At 42.8% G+C, this 19,755-nt stretch overlaps 1 long non-coding RNA gene across 1 annotated transcript in view; it reads right to left on the bottom strand.

Moving 5' to 3' along the window:
* Positions 1-10,343: 10,343 nt before the first annotated feature.
* LOC142831155 (uncharacterized) overlaps positions 10,344-19,755 on the bottom strand; it is a 28,435-nt gene continuing 19,023 nt past the window's right edge. Inside the window, exon 4 of the long non-coding RNA XR_012906822.2 lies at positions 10,344-10,894. This is a non-coding gene — a long non-coding RNA (uncharacterized LOC142831155). The remainder of the gene's footprint in view (positions 10,895-19,755) is intronic.

Here is a 19,755-nt window from a genome sequence, read left to right as displayed (position 1 = left end):
CATAGGGTTGGATGAGATCTCAGGAGATCATTGAGTCCACCCCTCTGCCCAAAGCAGGACCAGCCCTAAATGTGAACCGAGTGGAATATTAACCAGACAAATGCAAAAGCAATTGCTTAGATTATAAATTTCTTGGCGAAGGAGCCATTTTTATGTTTGAGGTCTGTACAGTACCTAGCACTATGGTTTCCTGGTCCATGACTGAATTCCAAGGTCCTACCGCACTACAAATAATAGTACAACAAGTACTATTATAACCGCACTACAAGTAGTTCAACAGAACTAATAGGTCAAATTGTGTTAAATGAATTGGAAAAGGAGAAGACCATCAAAGACATCTGAAAATGCTAATTGACAGACTCACCTGCCATTCTGTTCTAGTCAAGAAGTTACCAGAATCAGTAATTTCCAAATCAAGTGCATTAGCTGTGTAATTCCAATAGGTTTGAAGTCCTGTTTACTGAACATATTGTGTGCTAAAATGCCAAGCAAAAATTTTTTTTTTTTAGAAAACTGTTGTCTGAAATTTGTTCATTTCATCATATTCCTTATAAGATCCTTTCCAGTTGTACATAACAAACACTTCTGACACGTCATATATGACTTGACAAAGCAGAAGAGTTTTGCATTCATGTCTATGTGGGCATATGTACTCTGGCCACAATATTGATTATATGTCTTCAATAGCAATTTTCCAGTTGGATAACTCACTATATCAAACACAGTACCATTACATTCCAGGAATTCACAGCATCAAAATGCAGTGGTTACAAAAATAGCTTGATTACCTGCCTAAGTTTCTTTTAAATTTTACAGTAAATATTTTGCCATCACTGATTTCCCCCCACATAATTATTGGAGCCGTGAAAACATGCAGCATTAGACTAATCTATCTTTTAAAAAGTTAAAGTACAATGTTACTTTCCTGCTGGAAATCTGTACATAGAATAAAGCAGAAAACATCTGGAATGCCTTTTTATGGAGCAAATACGCCTACCTTCAGAGAGCATATACAATATTGTGGGTAGGATTGAGGCAGTGGTAGGATGTTAAGAACCTACCGTGTAGAAATCTACTAGCCCCTACCCCAAGGAGTCATCAAGTTTCCAAGCAATCTAGCACTGCTCCCAGATGACTGCCTTTTGTATTTAATAATTAGCAGATGGGAGAGATGAAGACATATATATGCTTATGCTTCCTTTTATGCAAAAAAAAAAATGTCCACTGTTGGAAGACACAGATCATTTTCCTAGCTCATCAATTTAAACACATCCCTCCTCTCTGTGTCTTTCTTTCCATTAGATCCTCCATCTCCAGCACCCCAAACACAAACTACTTGTCTTTACCTTTTAAAACCCTTTCTAGCCTATCCTACCTCCCCTATCACCACTGGTATGCTGCCAAGCTGACAACTCTTGGCTCAGTTTTGTCAATAATAACCAAGCTTCATGGCCTTATTTTTTTTCTTTCTCTCATTTCATCCTCTCTATACATAGGTGAATTCTCTGTAGACATCTGATAAGGTACCTCTTTGCTTTCTTCAACCTCCTCCTTAAATTGTCTTGAGCTATAATGTTTATTTTTTAAAAGGAATGATTAGGCAGCTGGTGTGTTGTAACCACTGATTGTCATACCAACTAGTATAATTATCTCGTTGTTTTCTTAATTCCCTTTTTTTACTGCAGTTACCTACTGTATCTTGTCTTAGACGGAAAGTTCTCCAGGCAGTTACATGTTTGTACAGCACCTACTGCCTGCTCCATGACTGGGAACTCTAGATGCTACTATAAGTTAGAGAGCCCTGTAAACCTATGAATATCCACAAGTATCCACAATCATGAATGTGGATGTGGATGTCTGTGGGTTATTTTTGCAGATGCGGTTGTGAATACCAATTTTGTATTCATGCAGCACTCTACTAATATGCTAATAAATAATAATATACATTGATTGGAAATATGTCTGTATTGTTCCAAATAGTCTACTGTTATTGTTGCCAAAAAGTGCAACATTTGACTGTTTGCTGTTTATGTTTATTTGGTTATTCATTATCGGTATTAAGTGTAATGGATTTGATTGAGCAGTGAATTGAATAGGTTGAGAATTCAAATAAAGTTAGCCGGGATGACAAGACAAAGTTACTCATACTGTGCAGTAATGATGGTTTTTCGAAATGTGTGTCTCTGTGGGTGCTCCACCCCAGTGTTGGTGCATCCTCGCGTTGGCAAACAGAGATTTTTAGCCTAGCAGTGCCTTCCCATGCCAGGCATGCACAGCAACCGTCTCACACTGTTTTTTTCCATTAGCTCCACATGTGGCGTGAGTCTTTCTTCATTCCTTTTCTACCACAAATCCTGTAACGGACTCCAAAGTAAAGGCAAGGCCGGCTCAAGCCATTCTTGTGCCCCAGGCAGCAGGCGTCCCTCATCGAGTTAGACAAGCAAGCAGGGAACCCTGAAAACTGTCTGTTTGGGGTGGGGGTCGGGTCCCCTTAAGCACAGCCCTCGGCTAGCCTGAGGCAGCAGCTCCACACTCTAAATCCTAACCTGATGCCCTGCCGGCACTGGTTCTGGCCAGCCTTAACTTCGGTTCAGGGTCCACTCAATGTGGACATGCTATTTCGAATTAGCAAAACGCTAATTCAAATTAGTTTTTAGGTCTAGATGCACTAATTCGAATTAGCTTATTTCGAATTAACTAATTTGAATTAAGTTAGTTCGAATTAGTGCTGTAGTGTAGACATACCCGAGTAGAATTAATAAGAGGGTGAGGAATGAAGCACATCATCCTTTCCTGTTATCAACTTAGTGTCTTTGTACGGATGCATTATGAACAATGATTATATCTTGTATTTTTAAGAAGTGCCTGATCCTTTAAGAAGAAATTTATCTTGCTAGCATGTCCACTGAGTTGGGTTTAAATACACCTTTTACAGAAGGATGCTTACACAAATACATTGTCCCAAATGCAGACAGCATATTTTCTCTGCCATGTGTCATGTTAGTGGCCCTACTGACTAGAAAGAGGACACAAAGTAGATAATATTTAACTTGTAATAGGTACACATTGCTACAAATGATTTGCAGAATGGTAGGTGAAAATAAATTTGCTATATTTGAGCAGTACTCAGTCCCTAGTTTGCATTTGTATTTTAAGCAAATCATTTATCGTATTCAGAAATGGTTATCAAAATACTGACTGAGATCACATTGAAGGCCTCAAATTCAATTCTAAATGATGTGCTATATTCAGAAATCTAGTACATCTCACATCCAAGTAATTTTTAATTGATCATTTCAAAACTGTTTTTCAAGGTTCTGAAAAACAACCTGATCCAACTCCCATTGGAGTTGATCTAAACACTGCTGTTGATTTTAACGGCAGTTTCATCAGGGCTTAAGCCACTTAGGACAAAATCCAGCCCAGAATTGCACCTGCTACAGAAGTTCTCGAGTGGTCTTTGCTGGGCTTGACTAAGTGCAAAGGAGGATAGCTCAAGGTGGACTAGGATGGGTGAAAAGCCATGTCCAGAGTGCACCATACTGCTGCTTCACAAACGAGAAGCAAATATTAACATCCCTAACCAGTACTGCCAATCATAGCATGCACACAGGGATGCTGGCTCCTAAGTGCTAGGCCACATCACCTTGGAACTAAGAATTACCAGCAAACTTGTTAGCCACCTATTGCCACCTAGCATTGCATGGCATACTAGAAGCATGTCTGATCCTGCAGCTCTCAAGAAATATTGTGTGAAGGAAAAAAGGAAAGAAAGAAACTATGTATTCTGCCCCCTGAATGTAATGGAGTAAATTTAGCCTTTAGCGAGGTTTCTAAACAGCCATTCCACTACACAATCCACAAACAGAGCCAACACATCCTATAATATACACGTTAAAAGGTTATTCTTATTTTACAGCAGTATAATGCCAGAAGAGCCACCTAGTTCAAGAAAAAACCCAGTGGCTTATATGAATTGTCTAGCAATGGCTACCATATGTGAGCAAATTGTCTTCACTGGGACATGCACAGTCTATGGACCTGTGCTCTTATCACAGTGGTGCTTGACTTGTGGCCATCTGCTCCGAGCAGGTTCTCTCCTGAAACCTGGAGACTACCTGTCTGAGTAAGCTACTGCATTAGCATTTCACCCCAGAAGAACTAAAATGAAACCCTCATTTAGGTCACAAATAGAAATTAGCTTGGTGGATTTATCTTAGTCTCCACGTGCAAACTGGACAATTTGGGAAGATAGTGATTTGGGATGAAATAAGAATAGGTAGTGACAAACAATCCTATCCCTCCTCCTTAAGAAGGGTGCCACAGGCCTGCTATCCTCCTCTTGGGCATGGTAGTCTACCTTTGTGTTATACAATGCAGAATCGAGACCTTGCATTGTTCTTCAATGTGGGGAAAGCATCTGCCTTTGCTTTATGGATGATCCATGGTTTAACTGAATGGAACCAAAGACTAATCTGAAAACACCTGCAAGATCAAAGCATATCTGAATTGCACTTGTGAAATCTAGGATACCAGCAATATAAATGAGAGTGGATTCTAAAGTAAATGGGAATATGAAGAAAGGGGAAATAATTTAATCAAGAAGACACCTTCCTCAGCTATTCACTGAATACTCAAAGAACAATACTGAATAGTAAATATTGGTGATGGGTGATACTATGGTGGAGATAAATAAAAAGTATGTGAAACATACTTGTGCTTATATTTTTGTGAAGGATCTGGAGAGAATGCTTAACATGTTACAGGCAAGTTTTCTCATCAGATAGTAACCTACATAACTCCCATGTAACTCAAAAGGGAGTTATAGATACCTGTATCTGGGGGCATACTTTGACCTTTTTTGCAGAGATGATGAGTATGTGGAAGACTAATTTTATTCAGATCCTAGCTTGCATGATCAAGAGAATAACTTAATACATGGAAAGCTTTAATATAATCTTCAAAGGGACATTTTCCCTTGGGCAGACTTTACTTTGCAGGGTGGCAATCATGGAAAGAAAATTAAGATGAAAATGCAAGTCAGCTGGCAACCTGTTGGAAAAATTAATGCAATCTTGAAACCAGCCCACCAATGTGTTTGAGAAGAAAGGCTTTCAATAACGACTGCTGGCAGGGTTTAGGGCAAAAACTGACCTACAGGGTGGAACAGAAGGGCAAAAGAGAAAAATGCTCTAAGAGAAAATGCTCTAAGAGAAAATGGTGAAGGGTAGGTATAATTATTAATTTTGACAATGCTAAATGAGTTTGCAATAGGGAATCAAACTGAAGAAGACAAAAGCCACTCTGGGGAGATAAATTAAATTAATTTTGACTACTAAGGGCTGCTGTATGAGACAGCTAGGAGCAACAAAACAAGATTATATGAAAAGCTGGGTAGCTACATATGGGATTGTCCAGTTTGTGACTATAATCGTCATTGAAAATGGCAATTACTTAGGATTTTGATCCTTCAAATCTGCACTCGTACAAGTAGTCCCAGGGATTTCAATGAGAATTGCAGTGGAAATTTTAGTGAAAGGTAGGGCTGTGATTCAGGGCATTGACTATTAGGTGTGTATTGTAACAAATCCATTTCAGCCATTACATTTCTAATTAATAAGAAAACTTTTGGAAAACAAACATTTTCGTAATACTTTCTCAACGTGGTCTATTTATTGTGATTGCGGAATGGGTGAATAAGTTGATTTCTGGAACATTTTGGTATTGTAAAAATCACTGCCAATAAATAATATAGTAAAAGGAAAAGAACGGAAAGGAAATTTTAAGCTGAAATCCTTTACACACACAGGAAAATGAACTATACTGTACTAAATAAGACTAACATTTGGGGCTGACTTTTCCATGAAAATGTTTATACATGCTAACAAAGAGCTTTTTCCATAGACAATGTACCATGGAGATTACATAAAGATTTTTCCTAGATTTAGTTACACTTTAGCTTCCCATCAATAGTTTGAATTTATTATATAAAATGTCTGTTTTTCTGGCTGAAGAAGCAAAACACATGTTGTGAATGTTACAGCTGAGCTTATTATGGTGGACAAAAAGACCACAGAGGAGAGAGGGTTACATATTCACTAATCTTGAGCCTAGCTTGGAAGGTCAGTGTAAATGAAAGTTGGAGAACACAAGGTAACCTGAGCATGATAACACAATCGTACAAAAATTATCTCTATTTTATAAGCCTTCAAGAAGGTTCACAATTGTAAACAGGGGTTAATTCCCTTTCTATTTCTAACAATATCATATATTTTTGTAGACTGTGCTTTAAATAATAAGAAGCAGTAATAACTCTACAGGTACAAGTAATTCTGAGATCCTAATGATTAGCTCAAACACATATTAACACAATGTACGGTGTGGTTCCGAAGGAAATGCTTTTAAATTGAGGGCAAGAGGCCAACTGGAGTTATAGTCACACTTAACACACATACTGTAGATTGTAAACATTTTTAGTCTCATAAACACTCAACAACTTAGTTTATGAAACAAACTTCTCTACAGGAGTGATTTTAATCAGGTTTGCCTGCAACATGAAGATTAGCCTGCTTCTGTAGTTTCTGAAAAAGCAGGATGTAAGTATTAACCAGCGTGGATTTAAATTAGCTGAAGCTGAATTCCATAGATGATAATCTGTATTTTTAATTATGATAGTTTCTTCTTAAATGAACTCTGTAGGTTTGCCACCTTTTTTGTACTAATGTACTTTAATAATTATAGTTTCAGAAGCCTAATGGCATAACAGCAGCATATAAAGCTGCCAGGCAAAATACCCTGGTTCAAAATACGCCTCTGGATTCCAGTTCAGGGCCTTTATACACATCTTGAAGATTCTGCAATGAGGTGAAAAGCTAGAGAACTTGTTCTATTGATTTAAAAAAAAATTTTAAGGAAGACACATGCCAGCTTTGACTGACCTTCAAGCCAGTGAAACTTCGAATGCATAAAACTTCCAATGAAATGGAGCTATTTTACATTTCATGTTTCTTACAAATTGGTCTTCTTGACATGTAAATTTGAATAAACTAAAGTAGGGGACAATTATATCCAATTCATACTCAACATAATGATTTTTATTTTCTTTTAAAAGCCAAGCTGGTTTGTTAGCATAAGTCCACCACTTGTAAAAGAAGCATGCCGTAACTATTCCTCAAACAAAGATAGCACAAAAGTATAAGCAATAAGAACTTGAATGTATGTGTGTGCATGCATGCATGTGGGGACTTTCACATTTTCTTTCTATTATTTTCCTACACAAAAGCTCTTACATTTGGAAATGTCAGATAGCAATCTATATAGTAAAAAAAAAAAATTGATACACGAGAGATTTTCTGAAAAAGCACTCTTCTGAGCCTTAGGACTTGTCTAGATGGAAAGTTAGTATGTGGCAAGCAGGCAATAGATCTACAGCACACTAGTGTAATCCTTCTGCCGGGTAGTGCCAGCAGCAAGTCCACAGTCGGTGCTGTCGTGATGCAGGTAAGTCTGGAGTGGGTGCTGCATTCCCTGCCCGGGGGAAGGGAAGACTCCAGGCTGAAGAGGTGCAGGGAGTGCAGGAAGCCTCATCACTCAGAGACCTCTGCCATCCCTCCCTCACACAAGCCTGCTGCTATGGGGTGGGGGACTATGGGGTGGATGGCCAGGTTCAATATCTAGGGATCCCTTTTCATCTATCTCACACAGAACCGGCTCGGGCCCCCACCCAGTAGCCTGGAAAATTCAGACAGCCCTGGGAGCCTCTGAGAGGTAATGCTTCCCCATTCGCAAGCACCAAATCTGAGGGGTAGCAAAGAAACTTTTAATGAAAGAGAGAGAGAAGTTACATGGCATTAGCTTGGAAAAATACTACAAACTTAGTTCCTAACCCCCCATGAGCAATGGATTGAGCAATGTCCTTTGCCCCTCAGGCTCACTAGTCCAAGGTAAGGGTTCCATTCACTTACGCAAACTTTCTCCGTACCCCACTTCAAATGCCCCACTTACAGTTCTGTCCAGTCAGTGCAGACCATTACACATCACCCTGATGCCTCCAGTCATTGAGCCTGAGGCCATACCACCGTTGTGCTGCTCCTGTGGTCTGCTGGCGCCACTTACCACAGCTCATACTGGCTGCCCGCTGGTCATTCCCGCCAGCCGCTCTGCTGGCTGCCTGCTGCTGCTCTGCTGGCTGCCTGCTGCCGCTTCTACCAGCTGTCCACCAGTTGTTCCCACCAGCCACTCCACTGGCTGCCTGCTGGTTGTTCCTGCCAGCCGCTCCGCTGGCCACCACTCCTACCGGCCACCTACCGGTCACTCCTGTCAGCAATCTTGCTGGCTGCAAAGGGTCTGGCTCCAGGCCAAACCAGTGACTTCAGCTCTTAGGCTATGTCTACACTGCACGCTTCTTGCTCAAAAACAGTTTTGTGCAAGAGTGTGTCTACACTGGTCACAGCGCATCGTAAAAGCCATGTGCTTTTGTGCAAGAGAGCGTTCACACTGGCGGGATGCTCTTGCGCAAACACTTCATCCCGGAACAACTTTGGAGAGGGCAAAAGGGCACCAGGACTTTCCGGGGGTAGGGCTGGAGCTCCTTTGAGACACGTGCTTAAAGAGATCTCCCTGGGCAGCCATTTTTCTCCTGCTGCGTGCTTTGGGACCTCTTGTAGGGACTGAAAGCTGTAGAAGTTCTAGCTGTGGTTGTCCTCTGCCTTACTGGACACCACAGCTTTGTGCCCTTGTGCCCTTTGTGCATTTGGCCTCCTCATTGCTGTGCCATGGAGCCAGGGCTGGCCCTGTGCCTGCTCTGGCCCCACACGGCCATCTTGGAGTGCCTGCAACTGCTGCTCCAGGCTGCTGAGCTACTCCTGCAGGATCTCGAGACTGAGCTCACTCTGGACTCCCTCTGCCCGGATGCAGTGGTGTACCTGTGGCATCCCCACCTGACTGTGGAGAGGCGATATTGGAGACTGGATACCAGTACCGACCGGTGGGACTGGCTGGTCCTGGAGCAATGGGATGACCAACACTGGCTCCGGAAATTCAGAATGCAAAACCAAATGTTCCTGGAGCTGTGTGCCTGGCTTGCCCCTGCACTCCAGATATGTACCACCCAGCTGCGGCCCACCATCCCTGTGAAAAAGATGGTTGCCATTGCCCTCTGGAAGCTGGACACCCCAGACACCTACCACTCAGTGGGACATCAGTTCAGGGTGAGCAGGTCCACAGTCAGTGCTGTCGTGATGCAGGTAAGTCTGAGGTGGGTGCTGTACTCACTGCCTAGGGGAAGGGAAGACTCCAGGCTGAGGGGGTGGGGTGAGTGGGTGAAGCCCCATCACCCAGAGACTTCTGCCATGGCCTGCTGCTATAAGGTGGGGGGCTGTGGGGCAAGGGCGCCCTGGTGTGTTTGGGGGCAGAGGGCATCAGAAAGCATCACAGGGGGATGGGCACCCCATGCTCTTCTGCAGGTTGTCCATGCCATCAATGACATCCTGCTCCAGAAAGTCATATGCCTGCGGGACGTGGATGCAACGGTGGCTGGCTTTGCTGCCCTGGGGTTCCCCAACTGTGCGGGAGCCATGGATGGGATCCACATCCCCATCCGTGCACCAGAACATCGAGCAGCCCATTTTATTAACCGCAAGGGGTACTTCTCCATGGTGCTCCAGGCCCTCGTGGACTACCATGGCTGCTTCACAGACATTTATGCGAGGTGGTCTGGCAGGGCACATGATGCCCGCATTCTCTGTAACTCCAGCCTGGATCTCAGGATGGAGGTGGGCACTTTCTTCCCCCAGCAGGAATTTACAGTTGGGGACATCCACATGCCTCTCTGCATTGTGGGGGATGCGGCCTACCCCCTCATGCCCTGGTGGATGCTGCCCTACCCAGGATGGATGGACCCCGGCCGGGCATGTTTCAATGACCACCTGAACTGGGCCTGCAACCAGGTCAAGTGCGTCTTTGGACGGCTGAAGGCGCACTTCCGTTTTCTGCTCACCTGTCTCGAGATGAGTGAGCAGACCATTCCTGATGTTGTGCCAGCGTGTTGTGTATTCCACAACATCATGCAGCAGAAGGGGGAGGCCTTCCTCCCAGCGTGGATGGCAGCCGAGGGCTGGGCATTTGAACAGCCCCGCACAGCCGCCATCCGTACCACGATGAGGTGCGCATCCGGGAGGCCCTGAAGGACATGTTCTCCCAGGCCCCGTAGTAGGTCGCTTCTGTCTCCCATCTACATCTCCTTCCCATCCCCAACCCTTCCCTTCCCCCTCCTTCCTTCACCTCCCAATAAACAAAACTGTTTTTTGTTCAAACAACAGAAAACTTTTATTTGTATTTACAATAGGGAAGAAGGATGGGCAATGGGAGGGTGTCTGAACTGGGAGGGGGAGGAGGAAGGGGCTCTGAAGTGGGAGGGGGAGTTATTGCTAGGATGGGTGACTCCTGCCAGTGGCTCTACGGGTGCGGAGGCCTCGCCGTCCTTCAGGCCAGGTCGGGGCAGGCAGCATGGGGATGTGGGCAGGCCAGGGTGCAGCAGGTGGAGGCATGGCAGCAGCTGGAGGGGCGGCTGGAGGGGGCATGAGCATGGCAGGGAGGGCAGGTGGACGTGGCAAGGCCATGCCGTAGTGCATGGCATGACTGATGTGCGATGTCAGGGTGGTAATCGCATTGCACAGCTGGTCGCACCTCTGCAGAAACTGCCCCCCTGCCTGCTGCCGCTACTCCAGGTCAGCCTCGATCTTTCTGCTGACCGCCGTCTCAATCCTTTCGATGGCCTGGATGTGCCACTGGAGGAGCTAGTCCCGCCGCTTGGCCTGCCGGACTGGTGCCTGGGTGGTTGGTGGTGCCACCGCCACTGCAGGGCTGGAGGGTCCCTCGCTTCTGAGTGGTTCTGCTGCAGAGAATACAGAAAATGATGAGGTGATCAGGCAGCCCTGCCCACACTCTCCCTGCACCCCATGCCCTCCGCCCAGAGCCCAGGTGACAGCACACTACTGTGGCTTGGGCCTAATCAGTCCCCTGTGTGTATGTTTGCATACAGGTCTCCCCTGGAGTAAAGTGATCCTCCATGGATTACAACCCTTGGAGACATAGGGTTAGGGTTAGGTTGCAACCCTTGGAGACAAATCTGTAGTACCAAGTGTGTTCTTTGGGTAATGGGTGAGGTGAGGGGAGTGTCCGTATGTGGACAGTTCCAAATTAAAAAGATGTGGTTAAATGTTCATGGAGCTGGTAATCCCACTCTGTAAAAACAAACTGTCTACAGAAATAACAGACAGTAACCAAATCAGTATGCAAGAGGCTCATACAAGAAATCTACTTCAGGTGGAGCGTTTGGTGGGCATTAGCCAAACTCATAAAGAAACGAACATCCTGAAAAATAAAGGCCAGATTAGGAATGAAAATCAGATTTTGGAATATGAGAACAAAGTATGAAGCTACTCAAACCACTCAAATGTCTTTGGCATCAATAGGTGTAGATGGACAGGTTCAAACAAACTACATTTTAGAAAAACTAATACTTTTAAAGTCAAAGGAAATAATCACGATCATCTAGTCTGACCTCCTACACATCTCAGACCACAGAACCTCAGCTACCCACTTCTGTAAGTAGGACACCTAACCTCTAGCTGAGTTACTGAAGTCCTCAGATCATGCTCTAAAAACTTCAACTTACAGGAATCCATCAATTACATTAGGTAAAACCTGCAAGTGACCCATGCCCCAAACTGAAAGGAAGTTGAAAGACCCCACTGACTCCCCTTTGCAGATGCTTACACCCATTTAAGCATTGCATAAAGTGTCTAAAATAATGTGATTTAACAGCTGAGGATCTAGATGAAGCCTATTCATTTAATACATTTTTGTATTCCTTTATTGCTGAAGCTTTTGATTATTTCAGAAGCTGTCTAAATCAAACATACTGTGAGCGAAGGCTAACAATATTTGTAGGTCCTTTCAGCTCTAGTGAATACACTGTAAAAAATTCTGACTAATGTTTAATACTTCACACGATGTTTCACCAGTTAATGTTTATGTACTTGAAATTGCAATGAAGTACATTGGAGAAACTCAGCTGCTAACTATTTCAGCTATCTCACCACCTATGTCATAGACTTAAATACACAAAAAAGAGTTTAGTTTCAGAAAATCAGAAAAAATAAATGCACAGACTATCTTCATGAACCAAAAAGAACTAAGTACATGAATGGCTGCTTCTGGAACAGTGTTGCTTATAAAGCTACTGAGTTGTCTGCTTGCTACTATCCCTTTTCTACCACTGATATGAACCCTAATCTACGCACTGGAGATAAAATTCAGTCTGGATGCTTATCCCATTTTTATTACTATGTTTCTTCTGAAAACGGTGTTTTCCCAAATATCTGAATTATGTATTTTGTTTAGTGACTTAGGTGAATGATGACCTTGCTAGCACTAGCTCTCTGGTCTCACAGATGAATAGATTGTGTATTCTCTACTAAGTCATTTATCTATTATGCTTAAATAACTGTTCACTAAAGACTTGATTGAATATGTAAAATAAAGACTAAATTCATTTTTTGCATTCTTTACTATAGCTGCAGTTTTCACCTCACAGATGGCCTTTCTGTGTTTCCTGAACGTGATCCTCAGATTTTTCAAATCCTTAAAGCATGCATTTCCCATATTTTGAATGAAATGTCCAAATTTTTAATTGCTTTAGACTAGTAACCAAAACACGTCTCAGTATCAGTGACTTTAAATCAGCGTTTTTTAAACTGTGTTCTGTGGCACACCGGTGTGCTTCGAGGCAGTCAGAGGTGTGCCGTGGAGAACAACAGAGTTCAAAATGGCCATCCTTAAAAGGGCAAGAGACCTCTTTTTTTGTTGTTTTTGCTCAACCAAAAAATCCTTAGTGTTCCTCAAAAAAAAAAAAAAAAAAAAGGATTGTTTGGTGTTCCTCGGTCTTAAAAAGTTTCAGAAACACTGCTTTAAATCATGATAGAGTTAAATGGAATATATTGTAAAGTAATGGCATGGAAATTACTTATTGAATCACAGTGGATGTATGCTTGTATGATTATTATATTTGTCATCCACAACAGGATTCACATTATACAATGTTTTCATTTACCAAAGACAAAAAATCCATCTTTATTTTCCCAAGACATACTGGGACTGGAGAAAGGAAGGGAATGGAGTAGACCTGGCACAGCAGAAAGGCCATGAAGATCCTGAGAGCAGAGAGCAGAATAACACAAGCTAGCTCAGCCACCCACCATACTGCTGCTCCAAAATGGAGCCATCTGAAACCTACTTAAGCCTCATTGCCAAATGCTGCATACGTGCCCCAACCACCACTTTGGCCCTTCAATAGCCCATAATCCAGACAATGCAAATGTGATAAAACCACATTTGGCCCTTCCCATTCCTGGATTGCACAAAATTTGCCACCATGACTCCAGTCTTGCGAAGGGATACATATGGGCAGCATGGACTTGACGACCTTTCAAGTTTCCTCCCAGTGGTGTCTACTAGAGCTAGACATTATAAAGTCCTTCCCTAGTGTAGATATACCCCCAGAGTCCCTTTATCTTCAGTGCAGGATCAGTTTCTTCATTTCATGGGCAGCTTCATAAATTCTTCCATTCCAGAACCAAATAAAAACAAAATAAAAAGTTGAATTTTCTTGCAAGCCAAAATTCTGAGTACCGGTAATTCATTTTGACAAAATAAACATTTTATTTTGATTCTGACTTTTCTAAAAAAAAAATGATAATATAAAATCTGCAAAACTGAAACAAAGTCATCTCAAAAGGGAAAATTAAAATTTTCCACTCCAAAAAATGGAACATTTCAATCTGATCATTTCACCCTCCTCAAAAAATGAGGTTTACAGGTTCTTTCGAAAAAGGGGTTTTGGCAAAAAAATTTCTTCCTCAAAAAGGATCAGAAGAGGATATGCAAATGAAGCATGAGAATATGCTAATCAGCACGTCATTTGCATTTCCTCTTTTAGAAGAGGAAAGCCGTTTAGATGTACCCTAAGAGACAAGAGGCAGCAGTTGGTTACAGACAGAAACAAAGGAGCACAAGGAGACAATATTGGTCAGCATGTTGGACAGTGGTCTCAGCACATCAGCAGCCTATTTGTTGTCAAGTTGTTAGTGTGTAAGAGATAGGAACAGAATTCAGACACTCTTGATGCCCAGTTCTATGCACAGACTAATAATGAGCCTTTGCTCTTTTTTAAGAACTTCAGAATTGCCACTCCTTCTCCACAAATTAAGGCTATGAAGAGATGTAAATACAAGTTGAACCTCTCTAGTCTGGCACCCTCGGGATTTGACCAGTGCCAAACCAAATAATTTGCCGAACCATAGATGGTCAATATGTCTAGCAGCATTACCAATACTTCTACTGCTTCCTAGGCTCTTAGAAGACATTTAGGGGTAAATTAGAGCCCAAAACAGTGCAGAACCTGAGAGTCAGGACTGGTGGCTATAAACAAACTTTATAGGGCCACAGGAAACTTGGCCACACCCAGGATAAGTGGACACCAAGCTAACTAAAATAATGCCGGACCATGGATATTGCTGGACCAGAGAGTGCCAGACTAGAGAGGCTCAACCTGTATAAGAAAGACAAACAAGCAAACCAGCCCTTTTCCATCACGATTTTCTGTGCTTTTGCTCTTTTCCTTATCTCTGTGTCCAGAATGTGTAAATATGCTATTAGTGGATATAATCCTAGAAGAGAATTCCATAGTATTTTTATATCTCTTCTATTGATTAAACCAGAAGAGGATTTCTATATCAGAAGCAGGTCTTCTATTAACCAGAGCTCTAAGACTGTCATCGCAACAATCTGAATACTTCAATAAATATTTTTCCTAGTGTTTCTGTTCATAAAATGAGATTCCTTCAGCAGATGTTATTTTACAGCTGAACAAACAAGATAGCTAACAAAGCCACAGTGGTAACAAAACAATTCTTTTTTCCCCCTTCAGACTGCAATTCTTCATTTATAGTATCAAAGAAAGGCTACAAAACTCCAGCAGCCCTTGTGTACATTTAAAATAAATCTTATTTCAAGGAAAGGTTTTCAAGTTCACATCAAATCTATGAGTTACATTGTGGAAAAAGAAAACAAACAAGCCATAGCAAACTTTCATGCTTCTGCTATTATTGGATCATAATGAAATAAAATACAATTCTGCTGATGTAAAGTATATACATTCTGCAGCTGAAGTGAGAGGAACACAGAAATATAAAGCCAACACTAGCCATATACCCTGAAAATCTACAGAGAAATTGCAGCACACTAAGACACATATTTTACCTGGTTTTCTTGTTAAACACTTCCTAGAGTTCTCCAAGGGTACGTCTACACAGCAGTGTTATTTTGGAATAACTGACATTATTCCAAAATAACATAATCCGCATCTACAATACAAACAGTTATTTCAACATAATGTCAAAATAATGTTGAGCTGGAAGACTTCTTACACTGACTCCTGTAACCCTCGTTTACTAGGAGTCAGGGAAGTTGGAGGAAGAGTGCTCTTCCTTTGACTTCTTGCTATGTAGACAGAGCCAAAAGCTGAAATAAGCTATTTCCAATTAATCTACCCAATTGATGTAGCTGAAGTTGGGTAGCTTATTTCAGCTTTAGCCCTGCTGTGTAGATGTGCCCCAACAAGAGTAATCTAATTTTGGGCTGCAAACCCTTACTCTTGGGAGCATCCATATTCATAGGATTAGTGCTCTTGATTCCAGTGGAGCTTCTCCTTTGAGGAAGGATTTTCAGGTAAGTAAAAATTTGCAAAAGGGAGCCTTTAATTTGTTTTGAACTTGAAAAACAAGTATACATTGTAGAATTTAGTCTGCGTAATTACCACAGATGAAGCTAAACATCTGAGTTGATTTTATTGTAGCCCCTTCACAGATTAAGCAGCACATTTTTTTTCTATAATTCACTGTTTACATAACAAGGCATTTCATAGAGGAAATGAAACATAAAGCTAAAATACTTATGTTTTTACCAGTGAATCTATACTAAAATAATAAGAATAAAATAATAATAATCATAAAACTATCTAAGGGTATGTCTACACTACAAAGTTAGTTCGAACTAACGGACGTTAGTTCGAACTAACTTTAATAGGTGCTACACTAGCGCTCCGCTAGTTCGAATTTGAATCGAACTAGCGGAGCGCTTAGTTCGAACTAGGTAAACCTCATTTTACGAGGACTAACGCCTAGTTCGAACTAGCTAGTTCGAACTAAGGGCTGTGTAGCCCTTTAGTTCGAACTAGTGGGAGGCTAGCCCTCCCCAGGTTTCCCTGGTGGCCACTCTGGCCAACACCAGGGAAACTCTATGCCCCCCTCCCGGCCCCGGACCCCTTAAAGGGGCACGGGCTGGCTACGGTGCCCGTGCCAGGTGCAAGCCTGCCAGCACCCAGCTAGCAGACCCTGCACCTGGCACGGCACAGAGCCACCCACCCGATGCCCCCCAGCCCACCCCCTTTTGCCGGGACCAGGCTGGCGGCTCCCGGGAGCTTGCCCTGGACCGCAAGAGGCGGGTACCTTCCTGGGCTAGTGCGGACATCGTGGACCTCGTCCACGATCTCCGCACTAGGCCCAGGAAAGTGGCCGTCTAGGGCAGGAGAGCTGCCAGCCTGGCCACCCAGGAGCAGGTGTGCATGAAAATCAAGGGGGTCCACTGAGACCCCCGACACTGAGCCCTGAGCTTACAATGGCCGTCCTGGGTCAGACCAAAGGTCCATCTAGCCCAGTAGCCTGTCTGCCGACAGCGGCCAACCCTAGGGACCCTGGAGGGGATGGACCGAAGACAGTGACCAAGCCATTTGTCTCGTGCCATCCCTCTCCAGCCTTCCACAAACTTTGGGCAGGGACACCACTCCTACCCCCTGGCTAAGAGCACTCCATGGACCCAACCTCCATGACTTGATCTCACTTCCCTTTAAACTCTGTTCTAGTTGTAGCCTTCACAGCCTCCTGCAGCAAGGAGTTCCGCAGGTTAACTATTTGCTTTGTCAAGAGGAACTTTCTCTTACTAGTTTGAAGCCTGCTACCCATTCCTTTCCTTTGGTGTCCTCTAGTCCTTCTTTATGGGAACTCAGGAAGAACTTTTCTGAATGCACCCTCTCCACCCAACCCCTGCTTTTAGAGACCTCTATCCTGTCCCCCCTCCGTCTCCTCTTTTCTAAGCTGAACAGTCCCAGTCTCTGTAGCCTTTCTTCATCTGGGACCTGTTCCCAACCCCTGATCATGTTAGTTGCCCTCCCTTCTCCCAGCCTTTCTCTTCCCCTCTCCCACCTCCTTTTCCCAGTCTCCCCCAGTTTTTTTCAATAAAGACAGAGTCAATGTTGGAAGAAACGTTATCTTTATTTTGTACATCAATAAGAAGGGGGGCTAGGGAAGGGTAAGTGGAAGGAGGTGAGGGAGGAATGGGGTACGAGCCCCCGATGGGGAGGACTGGGCTGGCTCTGCGGGCTTCTGGGGGTGGAAGCTCTCCTGCAGCCCCCCAATTACCCCCTCTCCCCAGATGGCAGCCTGCGGCAAGTGCAGCCGGGCTGATGGCCGAGTGGTGTGATGTGCCCAGTGTGGGTACTCCGGGCACTCCAAGCCAGAACTTCTTTGCAAGCGGGGCACCCCTTAGAACTGTCTGTCCGGGGTGGGGGTCGGGACCCTTTAAGCGCAGCCCTCGGCTAGCCTGAGACAGCATCTCCACGCTCTTAGTCCTCCTCTGATGCCCTGCCGGCACTGCTTCCGGCCATCCTTAAGCCCTGTTCAGAGTCCACTCAATGTGGACTTGCTAGTTCGAATTAGCAAAACGCTAATTCGAACTAGTTTTTAGTTCTAGACGCGTTAGTTCGAATTAGCTTAGTTCGAATTAACTAATTCGAACTAAGTTAGTTCGAACTAGCGCTGTAGTGTAGACGTACCCTAATAGAGAAGGTGTAAATTATAAGAACCTCTAATACAAAGTCACCTGCACTCAAATCATTTGGTGTTTGGCAAGGGTACTGATAAATTTACTCAGACAAGCAGCACAAGAATTTGAAAATTTCTATCTTTGGGCAAAGAAATAAAAAAGGAAGAGGCGACAAACCCTTGATGTTGTGAAGTGCTTAATTCTGTCATCTCCCAGGTTAGTAAGCAGGTGAGGGTGTACGATGGGCACCATCTTGGCTGAAACACTGCACCTTCCTGCACTGCACCAGGAAACTCAGAGATACAAACAAACTGTCACAGATTTGACCAGAAGAGCCAAGTTTCCCTACTTAGGGCTTGTAACAGACTCATGTGTTCTGCAAATTAGGCATGGATCCAGATCTGTAACATCCACTCACCAGTGAGTTATGGTTACTTAACAGCTCATGGGATCCACCTCGGGGGAGTGGTAATAAAGCCTGTTTAAATCCTCTGGTTCACTTACTAGTTCCAATCCAACTTTGGAGATTGTTCTTTGAAGGCCTGGGTGGAAGTCAAATCTCATTGTGGACTGGGATTTCCAATGAGCCAGATGAGAGCTGGGTACCTAACTCCAAATGGTTCTTTTAAAATTCCTAATTACTAGTGACCAGCATCATTAATGTAGAACTAACTGTGGCAGTTTCACCAGACAGGCTAAAGAGCGGATGATTCTGGAGACAAATAATTTGCTCACGATTAAAAATGATCCTGTGAGTGTTTTGCAAGGCAGGCTGGAAGGGGAAGCTTGTGCTTCTGCTACCCCGGATGTACATATTCCTTGTATAAACACAGGACTTTTGTCCTCAGGATTCTAAACTTTCCAATAAATCTAAATTCAGCTAAAAACACTTTAGAGCAAAATGACTTCTACTTAGCACATCAGAGTGATTTTTATAGCTAGTTCATATGAACCTGAGTATCAGGTAATGATTCCATTACAACTTCTATTAGTGAAAGAAGAGCTCCACAGAACTCTTCTTCAGGACCTCAAGTTAGTTCTAAAGAAGATATTATCTCACCTGCCTTGTCTTTCTTAATTTGTACTTGTACACTGAACATATTTAAGAGTTGAGCTTGAGAACCCAATCCTTCAAACCCTATTTGTGTGAAAATATTTACACATGTGAACAGTTCATTGGGTATGAAGTTGGATACTCAAAAATTGAGACCCAAAATCAAAGTCTGTTTTTGAACATTTTAGACTGTGTAATCAATCTTCTTGTGTCCATGTCATCAAAGAATATATTACATTTTATTCAGTCTACTTCACCAGAATAGGATATGAACTCATTTATATATTTTATTTATCTAGATGCAAAAATCTCTGCATGTGTCTGCCACTATCAAAAATATCAATTGTCTTCATCTTTAATCCATTTATTGGGTGATTCTAAGGAATTTGCAAGAAAGGGACTTTAATACAATGACAGTATTAAATGAAAAAGAATTAGTCTTTGTCTAGGTATATGAAAAGTGCATCTGGAATTTTAATTCCTGTCACAATATTTGCCTGGATCTAAATTTTAAGGGAAACATTACCTTGTCAGACTTAAGAAAAAATGACATTTTCATGGCACTGTGTGGTACCTGAAAGTGTTTTGTTTTTCACATTTTATAAGGCTGCCCAGCATTGCTGTTTATCAATCCAATTATTCCAAAAGAGCCTACAGTAAAACTGAAAAAAAACCAACAACCACCCAAGATCTGAATACTAAGCAAGCTAAACATCAGCGGATCTGCATATTTTTAAAGTAAAACCCCAAGAGCTTAATTT

The sequence above is a fragment of the Pelodiscus sinensis genome, chromosome 12, assembly GCF_052426305.1.
Source record: "Pelodiscus sinensis isolate ZL-2025 chromosome 12, ASM5242630v1, whole genome shotgun sequence".
Classification (NCBI taxonomy): domain Eukaryota; kingdom Metazoa; phylum Chordata; order Testudines; family Trionychidae; genus Pelodiscus; species Pelodiscus sinensis.
This window is presented reverse-complemented; position numbering and strand designations above follow the sequence as displayed.